The following is an 18,023-nucleotide window of genomic DNA, read 5'->3' on the forward strand; positions in this document are numbered from 1 at the left end:
TTCTCTTAAGTTGTATGTGCATGTACAAGTCGTTGATGCATCTTCTACGAATTAAAGACTTGTACCATCGGAGATGACGGTTTCATTCATCTTTTTTTTTCAGATTCCCATGCAAATCTTATACAAATTATTTCTAAATTTCAACTTATCTTTATCTTTACTATATTATTAAGGATATTGCTTATTTCTTGAAATTTAAGAGGTACTACACCTACTACATAATATACAATCAGTTTATTCATACATTTTAATACTCCTATCACATTTCCGTTTTACAAATTAATTGCATTAAATATTCACATTTTCATTTGACAAATTAATGACATTAACATTGACGTTTCATAAATTGAATCAAAAAAGTAAACATACTATTTTTCTCCTCTATCCTCTACACTCGCATTTTCCCTCAAACAAATAGCAAAAACCCTATTTTGAAAAGCCGACATCGCACCTCATCCGCCTAACTCATCGTCATCATCACCATCGGTAGTGAATCACCACTCACTGTATCTGTATCTGATCGTCGTCGCCGCCACCTACTGTGCTTTCGCAACACTTTTTCGGTGACAGGAAGCCACCACGCTCTCTCTTTATCTCATCTGTCCTCTACGCTCGCACAACTCGCTTGAGATTACTTCGAGGATTAGCAGCTTTCAGATGAGATCCAAGCACTCTATCAGCCGTAAGTTTTTTTTTTTAAATGCAAATTCGAAGTTAAAATTGTCATGTTCAAGAGAAATGAATCTGAAAAAGGGGCTCAATGAAGATTGAATTTGATGTCGAAATTAATGTGCAAATACAGATTCTTTGTTCCAGTTTTGATGTCAAACCTAGCTCTTTCAAATTATTACATGTTCGAGTGTCATCTGTGTGTCACTAGCCTCAATACTCACGTCTGTATAAGGTCAAAATGCTTAAGGGTATCGGTAGTCACCCAAGGCAAAGTTCTATTTTGAGGTTTCAGCTTTGCTGGGATATTGGTTCTCTCAGAGTGTTAATTTGGTAATAGTAATGCTGAAAACACGTGTTTTATGAATTGCTGATGAAACAGGTGACTTTTTTAATTTGTTTGCTTGTTGCTCTTCTTGTTAAACCCTAACTTCAATTTTACAATAAGAAACAACATTTTTGACATCAGAAGCGAAACTTTCTTTGGCATTCCTAGACCCTGGTATACTCTTTTAAATAAAAAGAGTTGATTTTTTTCATGTACATTTCAGTAAACACTTATTTGTACATGTAAAAATGCTAATATATTGAAAGAATGAATCACATGCTGATAAAGTAAAAAGAAATTGGTATTTAAAGCTACATATTTTCAATTCAAGATGGATAATCACTACTAGAGAGATGTCATTTCCAACTTTCTTAATTTGATTGTAGAGATGTGGTGCTTAGGATTTGAACATTACTGATTATATTGTTATCTGAAATTCATCTATGATTTATCCAAACAAAAACAGTTTTACTGACTTTATCATATTCCTACAGTGCTCAAAATGTGAGCTCTGAAAGGCCACTTAGGCAATTCGTTACAGGTAAAGACAAGTCAGCAGGTAGAAATTCAAAGGGTCGTATCACAATTTTCCACAGAGGGGGAGGGGCAAAACGATCACAAATAACAGTTGACCTAAAACGCAACACTTCATCAATAGGTGTAGTTGAACGAATCGAATACGACTCAAATCGCACTTCACGGATCGCAGTGGTCAGATGGGTCGAAGGGGCAGCCGTTGACCGCCCGAAAAAAGTCGAACTCCCTCCAAAAAAACTTCACCCCACCCCCCAATATCCTACCCTCCATCTTCATCAAAGGTTAGTTTTCATTCTCTTCAATTCCCGGAATGTTAGAAGACAAAAAGGTGGAATCTTTAAGGCCTAAAACAGATCATGTATTGGTTGGACTTTCAAAAGGTAGTAGGACCTTGAGTAGTCAAAGTCAAAGTCAAACGGGGACCCACATGAGAAATGTTAAGGATGTTTTCTTGTCTGCTTTTTCATCTTTAAATGGGAAAAAAAAGACATGATGCTCCTTATTCGTTTGTGAACGTGTTGGGTGTTCCAAGAATGGTGGTGGCAGGGGCAAAACCGGAATTTTTTGTTCCAAGAATGAAAGATGATGTGAAAGAGAATGAAAGTCTGTTGCTTAATGAGGTAAAAAGGTAGGATAAGGATAATGTTGTGTGGGGGCATAAGATGAAACGAAAGCTGTTGTTTCTTGGGAGAGTTTGAGACAAAGGGGGATTTTAGGGGTTGTTAATGAGTCAGAGTCAAAGTCAAAGGTGAGAGAAAGTGAAAAGGTAGAAAAAGATGGGAAATTTGGAGTGGATCGAGCTCCTGTGAGTTATATATTGGCTACCTAAGTGTCGATTTATCTGTTACCTGTTTGTTGTGACAAAAAAACAACATAAATCATAATTATACTGAAAAAAACAAATATTTAATCGGGTTTGTAATCAACAGTGTATATTTATATAATATTATTTTAACATTTGCACAGTTTGACATAACCGGGTTTGTAATCAAGAGTGTATATTTATATATTATTAATTTAATTATATTGATAATTGTTTATATGTAGTGAACTATTTGTGCAAAAAAATTAATCGTCTCTACAATTTAATTTTTGAATAAAATATCCGCACCCAGCGCTTGGCGCGGGTAAACGGCTAGCATGATAAAAAAAACTATATATAAGATTACTTGAAACATTGTTTTATGGAACGTCTTTTTCAACCATCAAAGACACATAATTATTGTATCATTGAGTGTGACAAATGAGGTAAAAAAATTTAGGGTTTAATTATATTGGACTAATGGGCCACGAAAGTGCAACCCATTTGACGAAACCACAAACAAGAAACCATGCCAAACAAGGAGGTGATGTGTGTTAGTGTCATCTCTTGTTTTGTTGGTTATTTTTGGCTAAGTCGTTAAGAAATTAGGTTGTTTTTGTAAATTTATATTTTTTGGCAATATTAATACATAATTAAAAGGTATTCACTAACACGGTTATAATGGAAGATTTTACAGATATTGTTAAAACTAAACATAATTTGATGTAAATTTAAAGGAAACAACCTAAAAACATTTGTTTTGCAAAATAACCACCAACTCCATAATGGGATATTATAGATCCGTTTTGGTTGGGTCACCCGCATGGTGAACCTGACTCGTTACTATGGTCCCATATATATAGTATTTTTGGAGAACTTAGTTCAGAATCGTATTTCAGATTCCATTTATCCTCTATTTCAAACATTTCAAAGTATATATATATATATATATATATATATATATATATATATATTATTTCAGATTTCATTTATCCTCTATTTCAAACATTTCAAAGTATATATATATATATATATATATATATATATATATATATATTAAAAATGTCTTCTAATGGTGAAGAGCTAACAATTTTGTGGGTAAATTATCTCTACAATATGTTATTTAAGCATATTATTGATTTAAATGTAGTTAAACATAAGAATATATATGAAATATTTCGTTTGAAGTAGTAGTTGTTATTTAGCAATTATAACTTATATAGAGCTAAAAAACTATGTCAAACTTATATAGAGCTAGAAATTGTGTATGGGCACGAATTCATGTTCAAAATGCGATCAACGTGTCAGGAACATGAAGAACAAATATGGAACATAAGAAAAAAAAAATTAGAAACACATAGAAATCTTGTCCACAGCTTGATACTAACTTTTTATTTTTTGTAGTATGATGTTATTGCTAGGGTGTCAAACCCAACAAATGATAGGGGTACATTATACTTCAAAAGAACACTACCATAATTGTGACATCTTCAATTTCACGGCCAAAAAATACCAATTTGTTTATGCTTATTTAAAAATCAGAGTATCTCATTTGAAAAATAGTATTGCAGAATTTGTTCCCAGAAAACTGTTGGATTAGTATATAAGTCCATAACTATTTTGGTATGTACTTGACCCGATGGTGCATGGTCCTTTTGGGTTGTCTTCACCAAAGAAACTTGATAGGATGAATTATGGAGAGAGAGGATTAATTATGATTTATTAATATATTATGAGAATAATATATTAAAGGAGAAATCATATTGTTTAATTAGTATTAGTCAAAAATTAATAAGAATTAATTTTGTGGCTAAAAGACATTAATTAAATAAAGGGGACTAGAACTGTCAATTGTGTGATAGTTGAATATTGGTTAAATGGACTCCATAGAGGATGGAGTGGACGAATTCTATGGGGAAACCTATTAGAAATCGTCCAAGGCCTCTAAGGAGGGAGTCCATGGGCTGCTTAGGGCCTAAGCAGTCAAATTAGGGTCTCCTTGATAGATAACCCTAATAGCCTCACAATTTAAGGACCCCTAGGACACCAAAAACGTGGCTAACAATTTCCTTAGGGTTTCCAGCCGTCTTTGGGTGTCTCTCCTCCTCTCCTTCTTCATCCTCTTGCTCTTGGTGTTTGTGATCTATTAAAGGAGTGACACTTGTGACTCTAAGCTTTCTGAAGCCTTTACAAGGAGGATTTGATATTGTTATTGCTACATAACAATCAAAGGTAAGATCTAAACCCTATTCTTATGTTAATATCGATTATCACATGCTAGATCTAGGGTTTAAAGTCTTGGATGAATGCATGTACAATAGAGAAACCTAGATCTAAGCATTAGGGTTTGTATGAGCACATAGGATGTTCTTATAGCCAAAACCCATCAAAAACATGATAAAGATGTTATCAAATCATTTCCGAATAAATGTATTTTTATTTATATTAAAACATTGGGATGTTATCATCAATACAGATTCATAAGCATAACGAAATATTACAAGCTTTACAGTAATTAAACTAATGGCCTAATACTCCTTAAATCTCTTAGCATAATGTATCTTTCATATAGTCACCTGTGATACAATAAACTGACTGGGTCAGGTTGGGAACCCTGGTAAGTACATAGGATTTTCAACCCAAAAAATAACATAGTTAATTTGTTTCTTCACATATTTCATGTCAAACAATTAACCCGATTACTCATCCCCATTTTCATCATTTAATCTTCCCTAAAGATTTATCCTAAGGATCATCTCCTACATCGTATTTACCTCTCATCTCCTTACATCGCATTTCCTTATATGTTTGTTCCTAAGGACTTTTCCTAAGGATCATTGCCTACATCACATAGACAATACTGATTCGGGGATTACTCCCCCAATACGTGTCCAGTAAGGGTTAGAGTATCATCGCATGAATACGTAGTTACTATATCGTCTGAACTCGTAATTCATCACCTACAGGTTATGAGCCTGTCGGTGTTTCCACATGTTTATAAGTATAAAGATACATATACATTGCAACATCACAACATCGTCATCGTAATTCATCGTCATCTATACTCTGGTATATGACTACATTGCAACATCACAACATCGCAGGTCAAGGTTATGGCATCACCTAATCATCTCTTATCTCGCATCACCTATTCATCATCGTATATCTATCATCACCTTGTTATCGTCACCTATCTCTCATCACCTGTCGCTACCCAATACATATTTATAAGTATAAAGATACATATACAGCTTAAATCACGTAAACATGTATAAATCGTTCATCTAGCATAGATATCAGGAACACAAATATTAAGCATTTATAACACGTATTAATATTAAATACTTTATATCTATGTGTAAGATGAAAGTAACTATGCACTCACTTGTTAAAGTGGCGACTCGAAATTCGGCCAACACTTCGCTTCTAACAATTGTCTTTTCCTTTGACGAAACAAGGGGGTTTACCGAGGAATCGGGTTTTGCACGGACAGAACTTCGGACTCGAAATCCCTTCTTCTTGGGGCCTTCTGGCGCTCTGGGACTCGTTACTAACACCTAGGAGGTGCTAGGAAAAAGCCTTGAGGGTTTGGGGGTGTTGGGAGAGAATGGGTTAGAATAATGTGAGAAATGGAGTGATTTGCGCCTCTATTTATAGGTTGTGAATTGGTGCAACACAGAGTGTTACTGGCTCAACACGGAGTGTTGAAGTGCCAGGTGTCGCGATCGCGTGCGAAGCCTTGGGGAAGAAGGTGTGGTTGTGATGGTGTCACGTGGCACCTCCGGAACTTAATAGAAAAACTAATTATCTTCTAAAATTCGTAACTTTCGCATACAGGCTCCATTTTTTTACGTTCTTTATATCCACACATAGGTATCGACGAGATCTAACACTTTTGTTTAGACTCTGTCGGCTAATTTTGACTTTATTTTTAAGGTTATGTTTTAACAGACTTAGACCGTTAAAGTCTGTTAAAAATTTATAACCTTGTCATTTGACGTCCGTTTTCGACTGTCTTTATATCATTGAGCTCCTATTAACGAGATATTCAATTATCATTTAGGTTGTGTCGGCTAAAAATCGATCGATCTAAAATTCGATTTTCGGGTTGTATATTGCTATGCAAAATCTTAGAAAAATCATAACTTTCTCAAACGAGGTCAGATTTGGACGTTCTCTAAATGCACACTCTCGGTTTAACATATACTACGACTTTCATTTAGATTGCTAAGGTTAAAAAGTAGTTTATAAAAAAAATCACTTCTCGTGATACATGGTGTCGTGTCGGTTTAGTCATAAAACTTCGACGGGTCATAACTTCTTCGTTATAAGTCGGATTTCAGCGTTCTTTATATGTACGGAATCCTTGTGGCATATACTACAGCTTTGGTTAAGATTATTTATGCTAAATTGTAACATCCATAAAAATTCATGAAAATTTAAAACTTTTTAAATATCCAGAATACCATTAATTATTACAAAGTGTTTTCAAAATAGTTTCATATCAGAGTTCCCAGAAATCATAATCATAAATTGAGGAAGTGTACAGTCACGCCTTCGCCTTCCCGCGATCATCAGAAGTACCTGAAACAATAATCGATAAATGTAAGCTCGAAATCTTAGTGAGTTACCCCCAAAATACCCATACAAACAACAATACATATACAATAACAAACAGCATACTATGGGTCCAATCGTCCATCAGGATGGAATACCCCAGGCCCCTCAACCATCAGGTTGGAATGCCAACATACTATGGGTCCAATCAACCATCGTGTTGGAATACCCCATGCCCTCAACCATCAGGTTGGAATGCCCACATACTATAAGTCCAATCATCCTTGGGATGGAATACTCTCGACCCACAACCATCGGGTTGGAATGCCCACTCACAATACATATATAACAGATAATCACACATAACGAGTCCAGTCATCCTCGGAATGGAATACTTTCGGCCCACAACCATCGGGTGGAATGCCCATATACTACGAGTCCAATCATCCTCGGGATGGAATACGCTCGACCCACAACCATCAGTTTGGAATGCCCATATACTACGAGTCCAATCATCCTCGGGATGGAATACTCTCGGCCCACAACCATCGGGTTGGAATGCCCATACTAATCAAACATGTGCACCTATATCAGATAATCATATAATAGTCTATAGAGACAACATACTAGGGTCGTATCATCCTCAGGATGGAATACCCTCAACTATCATTCAATCATGTGCACATATAACAGGTCACTAAGCACTAAGCACAACCATCCTGTCTACCAGGATATCAATCTAACCTATTGTAACAACAACAATCCGAGTAATAATTCAAAGGGTCGGACTTGGTGCCTTAGACCCTTGGGTATAGCGAGGATAACTCACCTCACAATGTCGATCTGAACTAAAGAATCGAACTCCCGAATCACTGTCTTACCAAAAATCTCAAACTATCCAAATAATGAATACTAAGTAAATACATGGGATATTAACCTTGAATAAAGGTCCACATAATCCATTTTGTCCTTTCTCTCAATTGGGCCAAGGCCCAAATGCCCAATCCATTTTCTTAAAAGTCCATATATCCAAAGCCCATTAATGGCCCAATTTTCCCAATTGGGCCCAACTTCCCAATTAGGCCTTATTATAGGATCCCTTATCAAACTGGCCCAACCTTAATTATTTACAGAGCCCAGCAAGGTCCCAAGTCCAATTGGTCCAAAAGCGGCCCAATTTGTCAAAAGCCCAACTGAGGACGTACGTGGGGCGTACTTTTCCTAATGTTGACCACCATCGGGGTGGATTGACCCAGTAAGCTGAGCATACAGAATTTACGGGGGGGGGGGGGGGGGGGGTACGCGGGGTTTTGCCAAAATCCTAATAAGTGCTTAATGGCTTAAGCACTTAAGCCCAAATTCCAGATCCATCGACCAAATATGCCTAATAATCATAAAGTCTCGAACTTTAACACTTTGGACGTCCAAAAAGTTCTTAACATGTCGTCTTAATCCATTAAGACCTTCCTACTCCATGCATGATGCACATTTAGCTATTGGGACATCATTTTTATCACTTAGGACCTATTCGAGGGCCTAAAAGGACAGCTCATCTCGTCCAAATCATATCATGCACCAACTTGGGACTTTTGGGACAAGAAATGGTTCCATAAATCTAGAATGGTAGGATCTATATGATACAAGCATAAAGCTTGAAGCTTTTTACCTTCTGGAGCTTCTAGGGTACCAAAAAACTTCAGATCTACAAGCTTGTTCTCCCTCTCCAACTTATTGATGCAACACCTTCTTCTCCAACTACTCAAAACACACTCTATAAGCTCACACACTTAAGGAAAGGATTAGGGTTTGGGAAAAACAGCTCTAAACTGTGGAGGATGAGGTAAGGGAGGGTTATGAGCTCATAAGGATGTTTATATAGTATTCAAACCCTAAATATTAGGGTTTCCTTCCGACATGAGTACGCCCAACGTACTAGGGCGAGCCTAGTACGCTCAGCGTACCCTTATGTACGCGCATCGTACTCCTCCTGATCCTAAAATTTCAATTTAGCCCTTAGGCTTTTCATGGCTTCACCCTTCCATCCCCAGGGACTACAGATGACAAATCTTGGGATGTTACAACTCTCCCCCACTTAAACTAGGCTTCGTCTTCGAAGCCTGTTGCGACGATCAATTCAGGATAATGCTCCCACATCTTGGACTCCGCTCCCAAGTCTACTTGGATCCTTTCTGATGCTACCAATGGTCTCCCTTCATAGTTCAAGTGCTCTCCGACGTGAACATCACTCATCGATAAAACCACCTACTCATCTAATATGCGCCTTTGCAGCTGCCAGACGTGAAAAGTGTCGCAAATCTGACTGGGCTTCTTTGGAAGGTCTAACCTATATGCCACCTTGCCAAATCTGACAATAATCCTGATGATCCAAAGTATCGAAAACCCAACTTTCCTTCTTCCTAAAGCTAACCCTTTATGTGCTGACATGATAATGCGTCCTTTAGCTCCCGAAATAACCTACATAATCATCCCACTAATAAGCAGGAATACTCATGTCTGGCCCAATCAGACTCGGGCTGGAATACCAGGCATACCTACGACGGGTCTAGTCATCCCTAGGATGGAATACCCTCGTATTACGCACATGTTTGGCCCAATCAACCCTGTGATTGGAATACCAAACACGTCAGGTCCAATCAATCATAGGGCCCGATACTTCTATATACATAACTCAAGTCTACACATAACTTGAGATCCATGGATCTATCCTTGCGTCTCATCCAAAATCCTCTTATTCGTCACAACTGAGTATAGCTCACCCGAACCTCAACAATACATCCATTCTGAATACACTCCAACAAGAGGCCTAATCACAATCTAGCATGTATCACTTATAGCTACAATCTTCTTACTTTAACAATGATTGCGATACTTCTATTGATCGATTCGATTATATTTCACTTCAATCTTCTGGCTTAAGTCGGATGCTACACCGAACTTGGTTCTGTGAACCACGTAGAATACATATCTTAGTCGGACTCGATATGATATGACTACTAGGGTCAGAACAACAATCATATTCTTAGTCATTACCGAAACTATGTTAACAACAGACATGAATAAAACGAAATCAATTACTAGAGCCTTGGTAACCTTTCCCCGATCCAAGTGTGAGTCATGTGCTTCCGGTAGTATAGGCATCTACTACCTGTCACACCTACTCATACTCGCCTCAAGTATTGCCTCTCAGTTCTCCAAGTCACCACACAAAAAAAATTATATAGCAACTTAATATATCAAATAACATAGCTATGGTTTTATATTATTTCTTGAAACGATTACATAGATATTCAAGTTCACCCTACACTACGCCTCTTATACTACGTTACACCACATGATACTATCTATATAGCTTCTTTATATCTCAATCTTCGGATTTATAGATCTTTACTCCTGATTCCTTGCACCGTCGCCTGCTTCATTAAGGATCATCTGGAATGCTCTTGCCTTTAGCTTCGGAGACACATTTTGCCTTGCAACTTCGTTTTTCTTTGGGCAGTTCTTCGAAATATACCCACCATCTCTACATTCATAACACTTCTTGTTGTCGAATATACAATCTCTGGAATAGTGACCGACCCTCCCACACTTATAACAAGCCACTTCTCCGTCACATCTCCCATAGTGCTTCTTCTTGCACTTCTCACACCACTTGGTTCCACCACTACCTCCGTACTTTTGGTCGTCCAGGTTGGACTTTGTGAATCTTCATTTCTTATCAGATCTTGAGGATACCTCAATCTTCCTCTTTTCTTCCGCCTTATCTTTTTCTAGACCCTTTTCTCGTATCTGGGTCTCTACATTCTAAGCTACTCTAACGGTTGTCTTCAAAGTAGTTGCCATTTTGACCATTGGTCCAAAGTCCGTTGGCAATCCATTAACAAACCTATCTATCTTGGAGAGTTTAGTAGGCACCAAGTAGTGGAATAGCTTCATCCTCTTGGTGAATGCGGCGGCATACTCATCAACACTCATTTTCCCTTTCTTCAGGTTCTGAAACTCGTTGTTTAGGTCTACTGAATATATCTCTGAGCATAATTGCATTTTCAGCTACTCCATGAATGCATCCCAAGACATTCGCATGGCTTCTCCCCATGGAATTGTATCTGCCAACAACTTCCACCAGCTTAAAACTTCGGTCTTTAGTTGTCTGACTACAAATACGGTCTTTTGTTTATCGCTGCAGTTGCAACTTTCAAAATACCATTTCCATCTCGAAGATCCAGTCCATAATTTCTATTGGCTTTGGGATTTAAAAAGACTTGGTGGTTTGGCACCCAAGAAGTTCGTATACATACACCCATCCTTGTCAATCCCTCTGTCCGGGTCATTCCTCCTTACCACCCGGGGTCCAACTTGACTCACAGTATGGTTGTAATTTCCCTCCTCTGACAGCTCTTCATTCAGTTCGGGTTCCACAACAGGCACAATAGGTTCATCCATATTCTGTTGAAGTAGAAGCCTTGTCTCTTCCATCTGATGATCCAACATCATTTGTATCATTGCTTGTACCCCTTCCATTGTGATTGGATCGGGTGCAGCTGCTACCTTTGGTGCACGCTCAATCACTCGTGGTTCAAGCTGTTGGTTTCCATTAGCATTTCCTAATCCGCTGTGAGTTCTCACCATTTTGATCTATACACTCTAGAAGATGTTCGGTGTACAGTGATGAGAATTACGATAGGGAAAACTTTATTTACGACAGACATATAAATCTCCTTATCACTCCGAAAAGTTATATGTCAGTTCTAATACCGTAACTAAACGTTTAGAAATTGAACACATAAAATTTCTAGATCCGTTTGGCAATAGACAATAGATCCGATAAAATAATAGCATCATAAAGCATATAAGGCATCTTAAAGCATAAATCATTTAGCACATAAAAGCAATTTAGGCATCTTCCCTAAATAAGTTAGTGCTCGTGTCTATTCAGGCATACCTCCTAAATATAGCAGACACTCATCTCACAATCATCGCTTAGCATTATAAGTTTAAGTCTAGAAGTTTCCTAAAAATCCTAGTCCACTTAAATTAATGCTCTTATACCAACTGTGACATCCCTAATTTCACGACAAAAAAGACCAATTTGTTTATGCTTATTTAAAAATCAGAGTATCCTTTTTGAAAAATATTATTGCGGAATTTGTTCCCAGAAAACATAATAAAGATGTTATCAAAGCATTTCCAAACAAATGTATTTTTATTTATATTAAAACATTGGGATGTCATCGTCAATACAAAAACATAAGCATAACAAAATATTACAATCCTTACAGTAATCAAACTAGTGGCCTAATACTCTTTGAATCTCTCAACATCATGTATCTTTCATATAGCCACCTGTGATACAATAAAATGAGTGGGTTAGGTTGGGAAACCTAGAGAGTACAAAAGCATGGGGGGGGGGGGCGTTGAGGGAGGACAAAGTGGTCAGCCACAAAGGGCCCGATTTTTTTATTATATATTTTTATTTAAAATAAAAACTTATAATAACATAAAGGGGCTTTTTTTAGTTATTCGTCCTGGGCCATTGAGGATATTTAAATCCTCAGGACCGGCCCTGTACATAGTGTTTTCAACCCACAATAACATAGTTAATTTGTTTCTTCACATATTTCATGTCAAACAATTAACCCGATCACCCATCCCCATTTTCTTCATTTAATATTCCCTAAAGATTTATCCCAAGGGTCATCTCCTACATCGTATTTACCTCTCATCTCCTTACATCACATTTCCTTATATGTTTGTTCCTAAGGACTTTTTCTAAGGATCATCGCCTACATCACATAGACAGTACTGATTCGGAGATTACTCCCCAATACGTGTCCAGGAAGGGTTAGAGTATCATGTCATGAATACGTAGTTACTACATCGCCTGAAATCGTAATTCATCACCTATAGGTTATGAGTCTGTCGTTGTTTCCACATGACTTGTTTAGATTAGCTAGTGGTCGCCATATATACTCTGGTATATGACTATATCGCAACATCACAACATCGCAACTCAAGTTTATGGCATCACCTAATGATCTCTTATCTCGCATCACATATTCATCATCGCATATCTATCATCACCTTTTTATTATCACCTATCTCTCATCACCCGTGGCTACCCAATACATATTTATAAGTATAAAGATACATATACAATTTAAATCACGTAAACATGTATAAATCGTTCATCTAGCATAGAAATCAGTAATACAGACAATAAGCACGTATAACATGTATTAGTATTAAATACTTCATATCTATGTGTAAGATGAAAGTAACTATGCACTCACTTGTTAAAGTGGCGACTCAAAATTCGGCCAGCACTTCACTTCTAACAATTGTCTTTTCCTTTGACGAAACAAGGGGGTTTAGCGAGGAACCGGGTTTTGCACGGACATAACTTCTGACCCGAAAGCTCTTCTTCTTGGGGCCTTCTGGCACTCTGGGACTCGTTACTAACACCTAGGAGGTGCTAGGAAAAAGCCTTGAGGGTTTGGGGGTGTTGGGAGAGAATGGGTTAGAATAGTGTGAGAAATGTAGTGATTTGTGCCTCTATTTATAGGTTGTGAATTGGTGCAACACAAAGTGTTACTGGCTCAACACAGAGTGTTGAAGTGCCAGGTGTTGCGATCGCGTGCGAAGCCTTGGGGAAGAAGGTGTGGTTGTGATGGTGTCACGTGTCACCTCCGGAACTTAATAGAAAAACTAATTATCTTCTAAAATTCATAACTTTCTCATACAAGCTCTGTTTTTGATGTTTTTTTATATCCACGCATAGGTATCAATGGGATCTACAACTTTAATTTAGACTCTGTCGGCTAATTTTGACTTTATTTTTAAAGTTATATTTTAACAGGCTTAAACTATTAAAGTCCGTTAAAAATTTATAACTTTGTCATTCGACGTCCGCTTTCGGCTATCTTTATATCGTTGAGCTCCTATTAACGAGATCTTCAATTCCCGTTTAGGTTGTGTTGGCTAAAAATCGATCGATCTAAAATTCGAATTTAGTATTGTATATTGCTATGCAAAATCTTAGAAAAATCATAACTTCCTCAAACAAAGTCAGATTTGTACGTTCTCTATATGCACGCTCTCAGTTTAACATATACTACGGTGTCATTTAGATTGTTAAGGCTAAAAATTATTTTATCAAAAATTCACTTTTCACGATATGCGGTGTCATGTCGGTTTGGTCGTAAAACTTCGATGGGTCATAACTTCTTCGTTATAAGTCGTATTTCAATGTTCTTTATATGTACAGAATCCTTGTGACATATACTATAACTTTGGTTAAGATTATTTATCCTTAATAATCTCTATCAAAAAGTCATTTTTAACACTTATTTTCTCTAAATTGACTAGCCTGAATCTGCAAGCGTTACAATATTGCACTAAAAGGCAGTACATGATAAGTAGGATCGATCTATAGAGACACAGAGCTAACATTTATACCTTTTGGGGTGAGGTACTTTGGTTACCAAAAAAGAAATATGGGGGCGGATATGCAACAATTCAAGTAAATAAATAAAGAAACGATTAAAGGATTAATTAGTTAAGTAGATTCAAAATTTATAAGAACTCCAACTCTATGTATGACAACTTAGAAATGTGATTCAAAGATGACATGATATCTACTCAATTCTACCTAAGTTGGACTTGAAAGTGTTAACAAACTCTAACACCTCCCATTCACCAAATTGTAAAATTCAAAACAAGCTCTTTGAAAGCAACCTAACCTTCTAATTTAAGTCTAAACAAGCTGTTAGATAGAAATCAAAAGGTTGCATTAAGTTTCATGTGAATGTTCCCAACAACACCTAATACTACTCACAAGCACGGGAGCATAAGAGTGTATGAATAAGACGGACACTAAATTCATTCAATGGAAATCAATTTAGTGCTTGTTACCTAGTCTAATTCACAAAACAATTACAGATTTTGCAATTAGATAACTTGAATGACCTAACCCTAATTCAAAAGGCCAATAAGAATTACAATTATAAGCAAACATTGAATTAAAACAAAATCAAATTCACTAGACAGAGGTTGAAAGCAAACATCAAGTCATATGATTTAAATCACAACTAATGTAACATCCCAAAAATAATAAATGAAAATTTTCTTTGATTCAATCCAAAACAACCATTCATTCATTCCAAAACTCAATCAAATTATAAAATGCGCCATATAGTTATCAGAGTACAAAACAAATCATAGAATGTGGAACACTGGTGGATGCAATGCAATTATGTCGAGCTCTTCCTTTTGGAACCAGAAGTACCTGAAACAATAAACATGAAACCGTAAGCACAAAGCTTACTGAGTTCCCCAAAATACCCCATACCATAAATACATATCAACTTGAAGCTGTAACGGGTCTATTTCATCCCCAAGTTTATTTCAACTCAATCACTATTTTTCAACCGAACGGGTCTATTTCACCCCCCCCCCCCCCCAAGTCTATTTCAACTTAATTGGTGTTTTCCAACCGACCAGATCTATGTCACCCCCGAGTCTATTTCACCCCACATACATAAAGCATACAGTCATATCAACAAAGTTCACAAATACAACAAGCATATACAGGTATATCCGTAAGTGTCACAAAGACAACTATCACATACAGGTATATTAACAAGTGTCGCAAAGACATCTATCATTCTAAAGGCATAATTAAGTGGGTCAGCATTGGTGCCTTCGACCCACGACTACCGTGAAGAGACTCATCTCAATCGGTAAACAAATAAATCTCACACACAAGCTGTCGGTGCTAAAATCCATCCCACTAAACATAACCAAAACCAATCCCTAATTAACAGTTAAGGTGGTAATCCATAATTGTAACATCCCAAAATTCATGGCCAAAAATTTAATTTCTAAATAAGTTGTTATAAAACCATAAGTATAAAAACATCCATAATAACATATCATGTCAAAACCAAAGCGTCAATAGCCAAACGTGTTATCATAAAATAATACGTGTAATCCCAAAGATCTCATGTGCGGAAAACATAGTGTGATGCGCTGCGATCAAGCCGGCTCCTTCCTTTGAAAACGAAGTACCTGAAACCAAAACTGAAAATCGTAAGCATGAAGCTTTGTGAGTTCCCCCATCATATACATACCATACAACATACATACTGCTAAGCAATTATGGGGTGCTCGGCCTACCCTGCCAGGCAATTCTGGGGTGCCCGACCTACCCTGTCAGGCCATTATGGGGTGCTCGACCTACCCTGTCAGGCCATTCTGGGGTGCTCAACCTACCATGTCTAGCAATTCGGCGGAACCAACCTAACCTCCAGTTTATCTCAACCGGCTACGAGGACTATTTCACCCCTACTACTACCACATAGTAACATACTGTCAGACATATCTGGGGTGACCGACCTACCCTTCGGTCCTTACGACCGTAACACGGGGACTATTCCCCTCCTACTACCACTATCACATAACAACATATCATAAACATACTGTCAGGTATATCTGGGGTGCCCGACCTACCCTGTCGGTCCTTACAAACGATATCAGGGTTTATCCTACCCTTCCTACCACTATCACATAAACCATAGCATACTAGCATATAACACATAACAGATAGTGGCATACCAGACAATTATCACAAAGACAATCATCTCATCTATAATCAACTACTAGTGGTCTGACATTGGTGCCTTCAACCCACTTCTACTGGAAGGTAATTCACCTCGCACTGCTGAAGTCCATTGCAAGAAGTCTTTAACTGCTGCCCTGGCAACTCTTCAAGCTATCAATACCACAACATCACCCAATTAGCAATTGGGTTCTAAACCATGATCCATAATCCATACTTGGGGTAAAATGACCATTTTACCCCTGGCCCACAAGATATATAACTAACGCCCAAGTCCAAAACCAATCAAGCCCAAAACTCCAAAATCCATAAAGTCCCACTAATGGCCCAATTTTCCAAATCGGGCCCAAACCTTTATATGGGCCTCACCCTAAGCCCAATAACTTATTTCCAATTCAAACATACATCCTTAGCTGGTCCAACAATCCACAACCCAAATAATAGCCCAAACCCGAAATGGCCCACAAGGCCCAAATCTATCTTGGACCTATCCCAAGAAGGCCTAATCTCCAAAAAGGCCTGAAATACTAAATGGGCTACCCTAACCAACTCCTGGTCCATGGTCCAAGGCCCAAAAGTCAACAAAACAAAGTGAGGCAACCAGACCGAGTACAACTTGTGTACTCATCTGGTACGCTAAGCGTACACCTGTTGGGGCTAGTACGCACCGTGTACCAGATGGGTACGCCCAACGTACTCTTCTGAGGTCCAACCCTCTCCAAATGAGCACCTAATCACTTCAGCCCTTGCTCTAACTCTCTAGTTTGAATTCTATAGGTGAATCTTCAAGTAAAGTTGGTAACTTTATTAACATGCATGGCTTAATGGGACTCTAGAGCTCAAAAGAGCTTAATGGATGGTGTTAACCCATGCTTGGACTCAAACACTTCACAAAGCTTGCACCTTTATAAGATAGGGGACCTTAGAATGTCCAGGTCTACACGTTTGAGTCCCTAAAACGACCCTAGCTCACCAAGACCAAGAAAAAGGCTAAAAATGGCCAAAAACTAACCCAAAAGAGGGTTTATGAAATGGAAGGTCAAGATCAGAGCTTTTTAACTCCAATGGGTTGCAAAATATGAGAACTTTCTGGATCTACAAGCTCCTTTCCACGATCAACACTTGAACACCACCTTCCTCTTCTTGTACACACACTAACAAGTCTTCTTTTAAGCTCTAAGCTCCATCCAAGGCAATCTAGGGTTTCATGGACGTGAAAAAGGGTGGTGGCTGACTTGAAATGACCTAAGGAAGGATATAATGTGGCTTATATAGGGCACAAGTCGAGAAATTAGGTTTTTGGTCTGAAGGGAGTACGCCCCGCATACCCCTTTGTATGCCCGACGAACTCAAAACCACCCGCGATCCTTCACTTTCATACGTTGGGCGTACCCCAGCTTATGTTGGGCGTACCCAGCTGAACACATGCACACATCCTTGTATGCATGGGGCTGATCTGTCAAGTATTTCCATTAGGAGCTAATTATGCCAAAAAC

At 37.9% G+C, this 18,023-nt stretch overlaps 1 pseudogene; it reads left to right on the forward strand.

The window, feature by feature from the left end:
* The first annotated feature begins 73 nt into the window (after nt 1-73).
* LOC145050756 (large ribosomal subunit protein uL2mz, N-terminal part pseudogene) lies at nt 74-2,363 on the forward strand (annotated as a pseudogene).
* The last annotated feature ends 15,660 nt before the right edge of the window (nt 2,364-18,023 follow it).

The sequence above is a fragment of the Lactuca serriola genome, chromosome 5, assembly GCF_051521515.1.
Source record: "Lactuca serriola cultivar US96UC23 chromosome 5, Lser_US96UC23_V15, whole genome shotgun sequence".
NCBI lineage: Eukaryota > Viridiplantae > Streptophyta > Magnoliopsida > Asterales > Asteraceae > Lactuca > Lactuca serriola.